This window comes from Malus sylvestris, chromosome 2 (genome assembly GCF_916048215.2).
Source record: "Malus sylvestris chromosome 2, drMalSylv7.2, whole genome shotgun sequence".
NCBI classification, from domain to species: Eukaryota; Viridiplantae; Streptophyta; class Magnoliopsida; order Rosales; family Rosaceae; genus Malus; species Malus sylvestris.
The window spans coordinates 22,140,169-22,157,190 of NC_062261.1; the positions used below are offsets into that span (position 1 = coordinate 22,140,169).

The 17,022-nt window shown below is 36.0% G+C and overlaps 2 long non-coding RNA genes across 3 annotated transcripts; both read left to right on the forward strand.

Moving 5' to 3' along the window:
• Nucleotides 1–1,934: 1,934 nt before the first annotated feature.
• Nucleotides 1,935–7,329, forward strand: LOC126613746 (uncharacterized). Of its 2 annotated transcripts, none has more exons than XR_007620179.1 (3): nt 1,935–2,133; nt 2,792–3,072; nt 6,462–7,329. It is a non-coding gene; the product is annotated as an uncharacterized LOC126613746 (long non-coding RNA). The 2 variants fall into 2 exon arrangements; XR_007620180.1 differs by having other exon boundaries at nt 2,808–3,072.
• A 6,387-nt stretch (nt 7,330–13,716) lies between these two features.
• On the forward strand, nt 13,717–14,765 carry LOC126611446 (uncharacterized). The gene is made up of 2 exons (XR_007618870.1): nt 13,717–14,282; nt 14,449–14,765. It is a non-coding gene; the product is annotated as an uncharacterized LOC126611446 (long non-coding RNA).
• Nucleotides 14,766–17,022: the final 2,257 nt, after the last annotated feature.

The window sequence follows — 17,022 nt, forward strand, 5'->3', positions numbered from 1 at the left end:
AGTGCAGTTGTTGATTTCTATGGCAAACTAACAAGCGTAGTAAAATTGCTTTGTAAAGACCATTGTGAAGTGATCATGTTTAAGTGTAGCTGGTTTGATATAAACCACGTAGGAATGTGAGTGTTACAATAGTCTACTATCAATGAACACTAACAAACGTTGGTAAGATGACGACCCTTACATTTTGGCAACTATGACGAACCCGATTTTCTATCTACATGATCCTAAGAGAGGGAGTGGTTGGAAAGTTGTTCAAAAGATTGATCATATAAATGTGTATGATATTTTGGACCTAGATAATGCTAATGACGACGACAACGTGGCCAATAGCTCTCATCTTCTATAGAAGTTGCTGCAGAAACACTCTGAGGTATTGATGTTGTCTAATAACTGCTTCATGTAGTTGAAGTTGAAATCAAAATACCGATAGATTCAATTACAATTGACATACTATGCACATGAGGGCGCAAACGACAATGGTGACCTACTATCGACAAGAATAAAGGGAATTCCGTAAATGATGATTTTGATGATAGTGATATTCATTGTGTTTTAGGTTCTGATTAATGTCAGATATGTTGGGAAACTATAAACTTGTGAAATTGAAATATATATATATATATATATATATATATTAACTTCAAATTTTATTTATTTTGTATGTAAAATAAATTTATAGGCTAATAACCTTTGAAATAAAATTACCTTTGTTAATAAATAAAAGTTGAAAAAAAATAAATTCGACACACCAAACAATAAAATTCGCCTGTAAAGAAACGTTGTGTGAAGATATTAGATAACTTCATCGCCTAAAAAAGCTTTGCGCGATGAAACATCGTGAAGTTCGTTGGGCGAGGACTTTTTATGCAACAAACAAAGTGATGTTCATCGCTTAAGGAAATGTTACGCAACGGAACTCTCTGAAGAGTTCCATTGAGTAATTGTTTAGGCGGCAAATACCTTAAACCCTAAACCCTAAATCCTAACTAAATAAAAATTATTTTTTTATTTGCGACGAAGGCATATATTTGTTGCCTAAAACCTTTTTGCACAAAGAAATGGTAAGCAATCATTGCGTAAGTGGCCCTTGCGCGACAAATTTCTTTTCTTCGTCGCCTAAACCCTCTATAATTATTTCTATTTATTTAAATTTTTGCTTGGCCTAGACTGTTACCAACGAAGTTTTATTTAGCATAACAGTGTACACACTTGGATATAGAGAATGATTCATTACAACAATGTGGCCATATAGCGTAACACTTCTTTTTATCTATGTTTGCTATCATGAAAGTATTACATGAAGTTCACAATATGGTATTGCTTGGCATTAGTATATAACCAATGACGTTTCAGTATACATAATAATTGTTATACTTTGTCCATGAGATCGCTTCATCAGAAGAGATATTTGGTGATAACCTTCGTGTGTACTAATGTTATGAGACTATTACATATGATTTTCAAATTACATAAGTTATATTCGTTGATTTGCATGGGGATTCAGGATCATTCTTAAAAAAATTAATTTATTTACAAAAGAACAAGTCAATTTCAAGAGTCCAAAAGAACAACGATTTATGAGTAATAGAAACCTTATGCGTTGAACAAAGAAATCCGTCTCATTAAGTAGCTTCAGGCAATGAAATGCATTACTTCGTCGCCTCATTGTTCTCAAAATAATACAAAAGCTATAATACATGTTATATATTTTAATTCTTAACCCCTTGCACGACAAAGGTCTCGTCGTGTGAAACTCTGAAATTTATTACGATGCGCAAAATTTAGCTGGCTTTTTAAATTTTTTTTTATTTTCATTTGCACGACAACGTCTTCGTCGCACATTCCGCCATGCAAATTTCTTCGAATAAATTGTATCCCATGCCCCTTCTTCTTTCTTTCTCTTTTTCTTTACCTACTCCACTTCAGCTCTCTTAAATCTCTCCCTCTCTGTAATCTTTCCTTCTATAACCTCTCCCTCTCTGACGAACACCTCTACAATCTGTGTAATCTCTCCCTCCACCCACTCTCGAATCCCTCCCTCTCAAAATCACCAACATCTCCAATCACTTAGAACCACCTCCACCTCTCGAATTTCTTACTCTGTAATGACTCCTGGCCCTCTCAGTCTCAAAGGTACATTCTCTGAATCTCACACACTATCTCTCTCTAACTCTAATTTCAATTTTTTAGTATTAGAGTTAATTATTTTGAATTAGGATTTCAGTTTCATAGAGGTGGTAATGGCGAGTAGGATTTAGGGTTTTCACAGGATTCCTTGGCGAGTTGGTGAGGGTTTTAAAGCCAGTAGGTGGACTGTGCCTTGGAGGCAGCTGGACTAGAAGCGTGCGTGGGTGTGGGATTGGCGACAATGGGGGTGGGTGAGTTTGACAGAGAGGTGGGTTGTGCGGGGCTAATTAATGGTGTTGGATGTGAGCGAGGTGGTGTAATGGTTGGGTGGTGCAGCGGCAAGGTGGGTTGGTGCGGGGTGGGGGTGTGGGTTTTTAGATTACATGTTTTTTTTTTTTTTTTAATTTTTTTATAACTTCTACAATATTTCTTTTTTAAATTCAAGATTAGTTTTTTGGATTAATTTTAGAAATAAAATAAGGACGAATTTTAAGATGAATTTTAGAATTAATTTTAAAATTTTAGGTTGAATTTTAGAATTAATTTTTAGGTTGAATTTTAGAATTAATTTTTAGGATTTTAGTTGTAGGTTAGGATTAATTTTTAAGATTTTAATTTTACGATTATCTTTTATAATTTTAGGATTAATTTGATGTTTTTGTAGTTCACAAATTTTGTAGATGTCGCGGTTGATTTCTCTTCATCAGGCTGTTACCAGTGCACCTCCTGCACCTACAGCCCTGATGATGAGTGCTCCACCGATTGTGGAGCCTATGCTGGTTGCTCGGGTTGCTCCCACCGTTTCTGAGGCGTCCGCGTCATCCACTTTTTGGGTGACGCATTCACTTATAAACCTACGTCTGACTCACCAAGAACCCCGCCATGGCAACCATCCAGAGCAAACTCTTGCGACATCCACAATCGAAAGAGAGGGATCCCAAATAGGTAATATTAAATACTTTGGTTGATATCGTAATTGCTTCCATTTTAAAAATATTTGTTGATGATTAGAATTGGTTGCATCCTCCGAATGGTGGTTTCATGTCGATATATATGGTTAAATTGTTGAAAATGATAGCTTGGTGAGTACTAGTGTTGTATTATTTTTTTCGCGCAAAGTCAACACAACGACACCCTTTCTTGACCTAAAACTTAATGTGGCGACAAACTTCATTCTTTAAACTTTCTACGACGAATGTCTTTGTTGCAATTCTTTGTCGTGCAAAGCCCTTTGCGCAACAACATCTGGGTGGATTCGTAGCGCTAATTTTGACGTGATGAACTTGTTTTCCTCGCGAAAGCTATTTTATGTAGTAGTGCTTCTTCTCATTGGGTTGCTAGCTCCATCACCAATTGTTGTAGTCTGAAAGACGTCCCACTTGGAAGATGAGAGCTAGATGAAGAAGATTCTCCAATTTTGAGAAAGGTGAAATGAGGGGCATTTTTGTCGTTTCAAATTTTACTCAAACTTTTGGGTCAACTCTTGAGTTAGTTAGTAGATCTTGATGTGATATAAACTAGCACTCAAATTAAACCCTCTTATTGACAATTGTAGTAAAGATGTAAGTAGGGATCGTTCTAGGCCGATGATTATGAGGGATTGCTAATTTACTTAAAACTGACTTAAAAACACAAAACTAAGCTAAAAACACTTAACTAGACTCTAAAGACTCAAAACAAACTAGAATGACTCAAAACAGCACAAAACAACGAAACTGACTCAAATTAGACACTAGGGATTACTTTGAACGAATTCTAACTTAAACTTGACTCAAAATACTAAAAGACACAAAATTGGACAGATTCTAACTAAGAGACACAACCAAATAAAGGGGGATTGGGTTTTGGATGAAATTAAAGTAAAAACAAGCAAATTGTAAACTTAAACAAAGTTTGGACGAAATTGGGTGAATTAATGGATGATGGGCTAGCTAGAGGGTCCTTCTCCACACATGACACACTTGCACACAAATTGATTTCCAGTTGCTTTTCTAATAAACCATGAACCTCAACGCCCCAGATTAACCGTGAACAGCACTAATTAACCCTCATATTTTCCTTAAGTCATTGAATTGGATGGATAATGCATCGGCAACTCAAATTATTTTTCAAAAGTTCCCTATATGAACAGCATAATAAAGATACAATCAAAGATCATTAAGCTTTGTGAAAATCATAAGCATTGACAAAGCATTCGTAACTATGATGAGCATGATACTCCTACCAGGAATCTACTTAACACGATTGTGACTAGTAACCTCCACTACTTATGAATATAAGTTTGTAACGATTAGGTGAAACTCCCTTATATTCTAGAATCAAGTTCATGCATGCAAACTAAGCGGGCCCTCTTAATCAACATACAAGAATAAGTTCTGAATCAAACAATTAAGTAAATTGCATTCACAATTTATCAAATCACAATTGAAAGTAATCAATTCATATTACAAATATGTTCATGGCTTTGAATTCTCCTCTAGCTAAAAGGAGTTTAGCTCCTCATGTTCACAAAACAAAGATAATTAAACTTAAACATTAAAAACAAAGGATGGATTACACCTAAAAACGTTCCAGCAATCCAAGCTTGAATGGCAAGCACGTCCAAGGGTCCTCCTTTTTCTTCTTTGTTGCGGCACAAGGTTTGGGTGAAGGTTTGGATGATGGATTGTATGAAGGGATGTGTGTTTAGAATGGGATGTGTTGATGGATGAGTGGTGAATTGTGGTGGTGGATGGATGTAGGTGAGTTATGGTGAAGGATGGATTATGGAAGGCTGCGGCAAAGCTCTTTATTTATAGGAGAAGGAAAGGGCATGGCTAGGAATTAATTTTGGTAAGAGTTAAAGACTCTAAATCCCCCAAGAAAAGGGTAACAAATCAAAATCCCAAGAGGAAAAGGGTAAGGGAGGTGCGGCAAGGAAAAAGGGAAAGTGGAATCCCTTGCCATGCAAGGGAAAAGAGGAAAGGTGCGGCTCCTTTTAGGGATGGGATTAGGTCTTCTAGAATCATGATTTAAGTGTCCTAAAATATTTAGGAGGCCTCCTTACAGCTGGAACTTAGTTGGATTAGGATTAGGAAAGGTTAAATCAAAATAAGGTAACTTGACTAATGTTTCCTCTTTTCTTGCTTGCATCCTTCACTACCTTTTCTTGAATTAATTTCTTCATATCTTCAGCATAATCCTAGCCTCTTTTGGTCTTCAAATTCGTCTATCCACCTTGCTCCATGCATGTGCTATCCATTCCAAGCCCAAAACTGCTCCAAAATGCATTTTCTTGTTACTTTAGCCGTTTGGACCTACAAACACATGAAAATAGCTTAAAATACTAAAAGAACTATGAACTAACAACATAAATGCAAGAAAACAAGCGAACAAAGTAGCATAAATATGCTATTAGCAGATCTCGATCACACAGGCACATAAGCGCAAACAAATCCAATTCTGAGTTAGAATGAAGAACCTAAAAGTGTTTTAGTTGGAGGGCATTTTGGTAATTTGCCAAAAATTTATATATAAGAAGAATTTCTAGAACATTCCAGAAACTTTCCGCATTAGGAAGGTCAGATTGTAAACCTACATTAGGGGGGGTGATCGGGTTGCCAACTTGGTTTGTTGGCCCAATCGTTTCTCCTCATTCTAACCTCTTTTTGACTTATCTTGATGTCTATAGAAAGCTCTCACCAAGCTCAACATCTTGTGAGAGCCCAACATCTTGGTGGTGTTAGATTTCTTAGTTTCTAACCCATTTTTCCAAATAGAAGTCGCAAAGACCTAAGTGTTTTCCGATGGTTTTACCCTTTTTTCTGGTGATTTCAACAACCACTTTCGTTAAGTAAGGTATGAAACTTCATCTACTCTTCATGATCATCAAGCTGGTAAGATTTATTCCTGCATTACTGGTTGTTTTAGAGTCGAGTGTTTACAACCTAAGAAATCTGATTTTCTCCGGTGGTTTTGGCCTATTTCTGGCTAAAATTAGTCGTCTAACTCGTTAGAAAAGTTGTTCCACTCATTGAGGTATGTCTACCATGTGACTTTGAGCTCATTTGGTTAAGGTTGAATATTTCGGTTTCCCGAACCCTTCACCTCGACTGCCACCATGTGCGGTGGTGCGTGCAACCTAGTCACGAGTTTCCTTAAGTACCAGAGATCTTCTAGTGACCTTATGAACTTGTGTCAAGCTTAATTTTCCGATATCCAATGGTTTGGTGTGGTGATAAAATTTGATCACTGATAGGAGCATATTTATGCGACTTAGTTAGCTTTCTTTCTTGCATTTTCATAGTTAGTTTGTGTTTATTATAGTGATTTAAGCTATTTTCGTTTGTTTGTAGGTCTAATTGGCAAAGTTGGCAAGAAAGTGCCTTTTGAAGCATTTTAGAGCAATTATGGGCTGGAATGGATTGCATGCATGTGAAGCACAAGGAATGGACGTTTTTGAAGATCAAGTGAAGCTAGGAACATGCTAAAGAGATGGAGAAATCAATTCAAGACTTGGAAGATGAATAATCAGCTGCAAGGCCACCTAAAACCCTTCTAGAAGGCCTATATCTTCCCTTAAACACATGCCGCAACCACCTTTCTAGAAGCCCTAGAAAGGTGGCGCCCCAAACCCTCCTAGAAGTCCCAATTTCTGCCACAAAACATGTTCTTTCTAGAAGCCTAAAAAAGTGGTGCCTATCCTCTTTCTAGAAGCCTAAAAATCTGCCGCAAACCCTAATTCTTTTCCACCTTGGATTGGGCCAAGCCTTTTTCTACAAAACCCTAGCCTTTTCGAATCAGAATTTGTGAAAACCCTAGCCTATAAATATGAGTGTTTCAGCCACAATTTCGTACACAACCCTCTACCATTCAGAAACATCTCTCAGCCGCAACAATTCATCATTCTACACCATTCTACACCATTCTCCACCACCATATATCCCTGCCGGAGCCCCCATTCAACCTAAATACATTCCTGACCCTTCCATTCACCCATAAACATCCATAGACACTTGTGCCGCAGCAAGGTGGGGAAGAACAAGGGCCTTGGCGTTTCATGCTTGCAGATTGAAGTGTTTTAGGTATACTTCGTTCTTGTTTTCAATGTTTACTTTGTTATTACTTTCTGATTTTACTGTAATCATGAGTGGCTAAACCCCTATTTAGTTAAGGGAAGTTTGAAGCCATGAAAATGCTTGAGATATGAATTGATTTCTGCCAGTTGTGATTTGATAAGTTGTGATTGCAATTCAATTATCTGTTTTATTCATAACTGATTCTTGTATGTTTATTAAGGATGCATACTTAGTTTTCATGCATGAATTAGATGCTAGAATATAAATGAGTTTCACCTAATCATTACAACCTTGTCACAATCGCGTTAATTGAATTCTTGGCAAACGTATCATGCATTCATAGTTACAATTGCCTCGTCAACACTTATGATTTTCATGAAACGTAATGATCTCTGATTGTATCTCTATTATGCATTCATGTAAGGGACTTTTAGAGAATGATTTGGGTTGTTGCATGCATTCATCCAATTCAATGAGTAAAGGAAAATCTGAGGGTTAATTTGTGCATCACGGTTAATCTGGGGTGTTGCGCATCATAATCTATTGAAAAACAATTGGAAATCAATTCATGTATAAGTGTGTCATGTGTGAAGAATGGACCTCTAACTAATCCATCCATCATCTTATTTCTCAAATTCGTTTTACAATCTGTCTAGTTTTCATCAAAACCCCCCTTTTATTTTCTTGCTTAAAAGTGTTTCAAATATGTTTTGTTTGTGTTTTTGAGTGTTTTGATTCAAGCCAAAACACTAAAGTCATCCAAAGTTGTGTTAGAGTTAGAAACTACCCAATTTGTGTATTTAGGCAGTTTTGAGTGTTTTTAAGTTGTTTTGAGTCTTTTGAACCTGTTTTGAGTTCCTTGAGTCTATTCAAACGTTTTTAACTTTGTTTTTTTTTTTGTTTTTGAGTCTGTTTAGAGGTTTTAGCAAGCCCTCCTAATCCCCAATTTAGAACGATCCCTACTTGCATTTGTACTATGATTTGACAACAAGAGGGTTTAATTTGAGTGCTTAACTTTTATCACATCAATCACCACTCATTTGTATGATTGTTAGAGATCTGATCATTTGATCGTCATGAATTTTTAGTATGTTGTTTTGGAAGCATATTGAGGCCCTTAAGAATTTAGGGATCAAAGAATTAAACATGTAGATTTTCTGTATTGGAGAATCTAAGGTTATTGACATTAATGGGGTGTACTTTGACCTATAGTTGACTTTTACGTCAACATGCCCCAAATTATTCTAGTGTTTCGTTTATTTATAGAATGAGGCTTAATGGTTCTTAATTGGCTCATCACGATGACATGTCATTCCTAGTTTATGGATGTCTAGATTTACGTACAAGTGGCACTTGGTCTCGTTAAGTTTCCTAGGTGGGTATTGTGTATTTATTAGGTTCATTGAGCATTGTTGAAGAATCTAGAAATGCGAAGGACTCTAGGTGAGTAACTTTAATATTAAGTGATATGGTTATCACCAATGAAAACTTCCTTGTGATATACTATGTGGAAATAACATAGATTTAAAATTATTTTATGGAAATGTGTGCTATAATGTTATGTTTACTTGACAGTATTATTGAAATTAATCTATGCTATGTTTGAAATGATTGTGATACATGAGGGCTAGTAAAAGACTAATGACCCAGTATCATGGGGTGATGTGGCAATAAATTTGCACCATGTATGGACGTATATGGATAGTTCGCCTGGTTAATCCGCATTGGGGGACCATATTGTTAAGGGCTATGCCTGGTTAATCCGTATTGGGCAATCCTCATTACCTAGGTATGGCCATACATAGTTTAAGGGTGATCACTCCTAGTTAATTTGCATTGGATGATCATCGCTTATCAGTGTTCGTAGGAGTGACTCTGGTTGGTTAATCAGTATCGAGGTCACTACCTACTTTGCTACCTACTTGATTACTTGTTTCAGGAGTGGTTTTGCTTGGTTAATTCGCAATAACAAACCATATCCTATTCAGTTACCTATTGTAGGCTTCGATCGAACTATTTCTCTTTATAGACCTAGTAAATACACAACATATATTACAAAATAGCAACACTTACAAGTTCCTCGCGGACCCGAGCAAACGTTTTTGAACCAGTCATGTGGTTCATCGTTTTTAACTCCCGATTGTACTTGTTTTTCTCTGCCACCTCCTGAAAGTTAAAAAAAAAATTAGAAGACAACATTTCAACACCGAAAAACTGATCACAATTTTTTACCTTTGTTTTTGGATCATCCCAATACGCTAACATCTCAGCCCACTGACAACCATCCATACCAGGGGGAGGTTCTAAGCGATCTTCCTCTTGTCTTTTAGTGTAATACTCTGCTTTCAAGTTGTTCTGGTATTCCTTGTAAGCATGATCCGCAACATGGAGGGTCATATTGCGAATCATTGGAATTCTATCCAAGTCTTCATCTAGAAAAATGATATACCCCTACATTAATAAAAACAAACATGTTACAACAAATCCGAAATATAGGGTTGAACTATAGAAGTACAAACGAAAACTTATACCTTAATTCTTTCCCACAAAACATCCTTAACATCTTCAGGTACCAACCTCCAATCATTCTTCAATGGAATAAATCTTGGATCCCTAACCTCTGAAGCTACCAATTTCGAAAACTCAGCGGCATTTTCACTAACACATTTCCCTGTTGAATCAAATAGACAAAGTTGTCTCTCTTTCCACTTTGGACTCCGCGGGTCCTATGTTCACTTTGTTCCTCCATGTAACAGGGAAGAGGAGTAAAAATGGGTAGGAGTAAAAAAAGGATGGAGGTGAGAATAGGAAGGAGAAGAGGAACAGAGTAAAAATGGGTAGGAGTAAAAAAGGATGGAGGTGAGAATGAGAAGGAGAACAGGAACAGAGTGAAAATGTGAGGGAGTGGTGAAAACGGAACAAGGAAGTCGGCTAAAGTAAGTAAAAATGAGAAATAAATGAGGTTAACAAATATTGGTGGTTGTAGCCGCCAGGAAATTTCAATCCGACATATATTTTCAACATTGTGTCGGTTATATCCGCCAGTAAATGAAAATCCGACAGACTATGTCAGACGGCGCATTTATGAAAGTCAGATGGCAGATATATAAATGTCAGAGAACGCATTTATGAAGGTCAGACTAGTGTCGGTTATATCCGACAACCTACATATTTTGTGTCGGTATTAGCCGACACAAAAATCCAAAAACCGCCATAAATTTTTCCTCCGTCGGTGGTTGTGCGCCTTTAATTTTTTTGAGTTAAAGGCGCGGGAAAAATCCCGCCCAATTTTTTTTTTCTTTCACTGTCGGTTATATCCGATAGGGACGTGAGTAAAAAAAAATGAAACTATGTGTTTTTCAATAACATTTTAAATTTTACCACATAAACTAAAATATTTTAAATGAAAATCACCACACAGAAAAAAAAATGAAACCATGTGTTTTTCAATAACATTTTAAATTTTACCACATAAACTGAAATATTTTAAATAAAAATCACCACACAAATTTAAATATAGTCTAATTATTACTTAAAAAGCATAAATTAAATTATAAAACTATTCCATTCATCTTCTGTTAGGTCATCGGCGGCATTGACAAAATCAGGGAACTAGGTAGGCAATGGTAATACTTAATGAAAAGGAGTCTCTTCCACGCCAACCCTTGTTTGCAAATTTTCATTGTCAAGTAAACGATAATCCAAATCAGGTATGGCATAATCATCAAGTGCATCATTATCCTCCAATACGTCAAATAAATCTCTCGGTTGCGTTCGAACAACAACATGCCAATCTTTTTCAATTGTATCCTCCACATAAAATGCTTGTAATGCTTGTGAAGCTAATATGAAAGGATCCTCTTTAAATCCCAATCGATTGAAGTTTACTAAAGTAAATCCATATTGATCGGTCTTCATACCTCTTGGACTTTCACTATTAACCCATTCGTACTTAAACAACATCACAGCTTGACCCCTGTCTCCTGCTTCGGTAGAGCCACAATATCTAACCTCAAACATGTCTATGACTCTGCCATAACAATTCACTTGCCCAATTGCACCAGGGACATTTGCGGGTACAAAGACACCACAATTTTGATTCTTATGTTTATCGTCTACAGATTTTGTACGAAATCTGAACCCATGAATAATGTGACTTTTATATTTCGTCACAACCCTACTAGGATAATTGGCTAGCCAACGCAAGCCTTCAGATATCAAGTTGTCATTAGCATGACATCTTGAATTAATCTGTAATAAGTAAAAACATATAAGTTGACATGACAAATATAAACACATCATAATTAAAATATAAAAAAAGTAATAATGTGACTGTTATATTAACTCACATGTTGCCTGAACCATTCTGTAAATTCCTCCTTGCTTAGTTCCTTGATTTGTCGCATTGTCAGCCTTGCTCGACAATGTTGATTTTTCAAGAATTCCTCATGTTGCCTAGCCAATCAGGTCCAAATATGCTTAACTAATTTTTCAAAATAAAGAAAATTTATAAAACATTAAGATGCATGACTAGATGTTTTTACCTTCTAAATGGGCTGACCTCATCACAATTATTTAGAATGTATATGTGGCATTGATCAAGAACATTTAACTCAAGCTCCACATTTTCTCCTGAACCCATATAACATCCTTTGGAGTAAAAAATTGATAACCCACCAGATACTCCACATCCAATACCATCTTCATTTCGACCTCTACGAATGCGACGAGACTCAACATCTCTAAGATAAAAGGAACAAAAGGACAAATACTCATCCACCAAATATGCTTCAGCAATAGAACCTTCAGGATGACTCATATTACGAACATAACACTTCAGTGTTTGTAAATACCTATAATTATAATACAAAACACAAATTATTATAATTACTAATAAAATTATCATTATAAATTAACAAATTTTATAAAGATTAGTTAATTACCGTTCAATTGGATACATCCATCTATATGGAACATGCCCTGCAATAGCTGCTTTATCTGCCAAGTGAATTGGGAGGTGCATCATTACATCAAAAAATGTAGGCGGGAATATCTTCTCCAATTGACATAATGTCAAGGCAATTCTTGAATTCAATTGCTTGAAACCTTCCTCGGACTCCTTCTTGCCACACAATTGTCTGAAAATTGCACTCAACTCTAATAATATCATAGTAACAGATTTAGGGAAAACTGCACGTATTGCAAGCGGGAGTAACTGCTGTATTAAAATATGGCAATCGTGGCTTTTCAATCCATGTATTTTTCGTTCATTCACATGCACACATCATGACAAATTTGATGAATAACCATCGGGAACCCGAATAGTAGACAACACTTCACAAAATGCAGTTTTTTCTTCTCTTTTCAACGTGAACAATGCTGGAGGTCGAAATGTTCTATTTCCTTCCCTACGTGGATGTTGTCCATGTCTTATGTTCAAGATTTCAAGATCTGCACGTGCAGCCAATCCATCCTTAGACTTTTTATCCATATCTAACAATGTTCCCACTATATTGTTATATATATTTTTTCAATATGCATAACATCAAGATTGTGTCTAATCAACAGATGCCTCCAATAAAGTAGTTCATAAAAAATAGATTTCTTCTTCCACTGACTCTTACTACTTGTACTGCTTTCAGTTCATTTTCTATGTTGCCCAACTGAAACATGATTTACTTGATCTATTCGATGAGATTAATCGTTTGTGCTGGTTAGAGCCACTACCTTCGCTGGGAACAACGAAAAATTCGTGGGTAAAAGCTACCTAAACAGAACCTGGAAGAACCCTCGGTTTTTTGTTTCGTTCTCTAAGAATTCGAGGTCTGAGTAAAGCTTGTGGTGACGTGAAAAAGGTGACGGTGTTTTTTTTGGGTGTTTGATACGCAGTTGAGCAGTGATGGTGCTGCTCGCCTGTGGGCAGGGAGAGGTAGAGGAAGTGTGCGTCGGAGAGAGGAGAGAGAAAAAAAGTGAGTAGAGTGTAAGAGAGAGTGAAGTGTCGGTAGTAACTTCCCATAAAGGGAAGGGTTTCCATAAGTATAAAACCCAAAATAGAAATCAACAATAGAATTTCACATGCAAGTTCGAAAAGTTCCACTCAGCCCTGTGAATGAAAAATTACAAAATTTGTCCTTTGCTTGAAAATATGTAGAACTTCTTCGTTATAAGTTCAATTTACGTTTTGTTTTGCATTTACGTGTAGAATGAGACAAATATGAAAGAGTTTTTATCACTAATGATCCCTGATATTGAACCACCCCATCGAAATTGTAAATCATTTAAGGGTAAATTACATAATACCCCCTCAGGTTTGAGATCTATTATAACCCCATACAACATCTTTAAAACATTTCACTTTCATACCTCACCTATTATTTTATTTCAATATAGTACCTCCGTTACATTTTTCATCAATTGATCCGTTAAAAGTTGACGTGGCTGCCACATTTGTGCTGATGTGGCTGCCATGTGGCAAAAAAAATATTTTTTTATACTTTAAAAATATTATAATATTAACCTTATTTAAAAAAAAAATGAAAAAACCACAAAACCTAGAAATCGTCTTCTCCACCCAAAATCCCATGTCTTCCCCTTCCCCATCTCCAGCCGCATTCACCCAAATTCCTCCATTGCCAAATTCCTTTCCTTTCTCCATTGTACTTTGCCGCCATTGTCCATTGCCAAATTCCTGTCCTCTTTAATCTCATCATCCCCATCATCAAAATTCTCATCATCCCCATCATCAAAATCCAAAATAAATTGGCTCTGATTATCAAACAATTCAAGAGGAACATCGACGACAAATGGCCACATCGTTCCTGCCTACCATACTCGTACCGCGACCACGACCCACATCCATGCAACTGATCTGGGGCCATTATTCCTCTGCCTCTCCGTTGTAGCAGAAGTTGTACTACGACATCGTTTTTCGGGTCGCCACAATGTCGAAGACCCGATACACTTCCCTGGGTTTCTGGGCAGTGGGACTCGCCCTCTTTCAACTCGCCCATTCCCTCATTTTTTACTCTTCCTATAACCCCACTTTCTTACTTGCATCGATGAGGCACGCCCAGCAGCCGTTGTCTTCTCCAAATCAAGGTATAAAAGATCTGCCTTTTTTGAAAATTACAGAAACCCTTTGTACTTTTTATTGATTTTTGAAAATTTACGTAATTATTTTGGAAATTTGTTTGAATTTTCTTGGAAAATTACAACAATCCAAAATTTATTTTCTTTTGTTGGAATTGGATTTTTGGTTTTATAGGATAATTGCTTAAGAGGCATTTCAAGGTGGATCTGGAGCCTCCACAGCCGCAATAGCTGGTGTAATCGAATCTATTGACGACGGCCATGGCGGCGGGAGTTGTCTTTTGAGTAGAACAGTCGATTTGGGGGGGAAAATTAGAGTTTTGTAGGCTTGTAGATGAAGGGAGGGAGAATAAGTGAATGCAGTTTGGGATGGCGAAGGGGATGGGGATGAGGGAGACGATTTCTGGGTTTGCTTTGGTTGTTGTTGTCGTTTTCTTTTCTTCTTTTTTTCATTTTAAAAATAGGGTTAATGTATAATATATATTTTTTTTATTTAGAAGATTTAGGTTTTTAAAAAAAAATTAAATTTTTTTGCCACGTGGCACACATTTGGCAATCACGTGGCATAAATGTGGTAGCCACGTCAACGCTTAATGGATCAATGGATGAAAAATATAACAGATGTATTATTTTGAAATAAAATAGTAGGTGAGGTATGAAAGTGAAATGTTTTAAAGATGCTGTATGGGGTTGTAATAGACCTCAAACCTGAGGGATTATTATGTAATTTACCCATCAATTAATGTAGTCCTTGAAAATGGATATTGCAAATCAATGTGATCCTTCGATTATAATTCCGTTAAAATTTCTGTTAAATGGATCCCAAAAGTCCAATTAAATATTAACATTTATATTAAAAATATTTAAATAATAAAAAATAATATATTTTTATGTCAAAATAATATTAAAATTTCTCACTCCCCCAGTTTTTCTCTCTTTTCTTTCTTCAAGCCAATCTCCTCCCAGGTGTTCGCCTATCAGCAGTGCCATGTGTCGCCAGTCCTTCTCACTTTTAAGCCCATTTACCCGGACCGGTCCTAAAAGTGTAAATTTTTAGAATTTGTAAATTCTCTTGTTTGGTTAATCTAAAAGAACAATTGAATTGAATACGAAATTTGTTATTTTTAAACTCTCAAGCATATAAATTGGGAAATGACACCTATTTACATGGAATTTGAACTTGGGAATTGGAGGTCCCAAATTCCAAGTTTTTTTTTCCACACGGAAATTCTAAATTTCTATGTTTATGTATTCAAACTAGGAAATTGATGCATGTCAATTTATAAATTCTGTTTTTTATTAAAATTCCAAGTTTAATTCCCTCATCCAAACATAGTGTTAGGGTTTTCAAGCTCTCTATGTACAAATCTATCCAATTCTTTTACTTCATTTATTGTTTGTATGGAGCTTGAGCAAGCTCAGCTCGCCTCCAACTTCGAGGACGACGACGGGGGAAATTTTTTTTTTAAATTTTTTATTTTTATTTCGACATAAAAAAGTTATTTTTTATTATTTAATTTTTTTTAATTTCATAGTAATATTTAATTCGACTTGTGAACCAACTTATTTGACACATAAACACATAGAAGAAATTTTAATGGAATTGTAACGGCAGGGCCATATTGATTTGTGACATCAATTTTCAGAGACTACATTGAACGATTTTCAATTTCAATGACCAGTTTGATGGGGTTGGTCAATTTCAACGACTAGTTTGAGTGTAAACATCCACGTAGATTTCCAATTAGCCTGTAGGGGCATTTTTGTCATTTTACAACTTTGGGGAAACAAAATACAACAACATTAGGGATGGGTTGTAGCATGAGATGGGTTATGTTTTTGGTTGTTTTGGAAAAAGACTACAGTGAAAGCTCAATGTTTGTTCAAGTTGACTTACAGCAGTGCTTCTTTCGATGCATCATCATCATAGTGTAGTGCAGTTTTTTTTTTCTCCTTGTGTCTTTATGGTCATTTTACAACTTGCAAAATTTTATTTGTGTGATTGTTATTTTTCATTTTGGTTTGGTATAGGTACTTCGTGGTTATAGGGAATTGTATTGTATTTTTGTTGAGTTTGTAATTATGAAGTTGTGGAACTGCTCTTAAAAAAGTTTTATTTGATCTTAAAAAAAAAAAAAAATTAACTACAAGATGTTTACCATTCTAAACACAAGAGATTATAAGTAATCATATCGGTATCATATTAAGCACACGATTAATTCTACAAGATCACTTGAGATCGATGGATTGTCAATCCATCCCCACAAGAACTAAAACTGGGATCGGTAAGTCTACAAAAAAATATATGGCCAAAGTTTAAGACGACCACCGACTTAATTGGGACAATTATATCTTTACACGCATGCCTGCACAGGCCAACGTCACCAGTCGCAGTCACAAATATATCTTTACACGCATGTTTACTGATATTATTGCTGACATTCCCAGCCAAATATACACTGAAAGCGGCAAAAATACAACGACGACCTTTGGCTTTATATATATATAAAACGACCTTCGTCAACTTAACATTTCCTGCATGTTGGAATTTTGGGCACTGACCTCCCAACTCCACGTTTGTTATCACTTAATTTCATGCAGACTTTAGTTGGATACCTAAAATATATATAGTTCAATGAATTGAAGCCATGAAAGTGTGCATGTGGTCCTGCGCGAGAGTGTCATACATATACATATACATATACATATACATATACATACATATATATATAGGAATTCTTTAACAAGA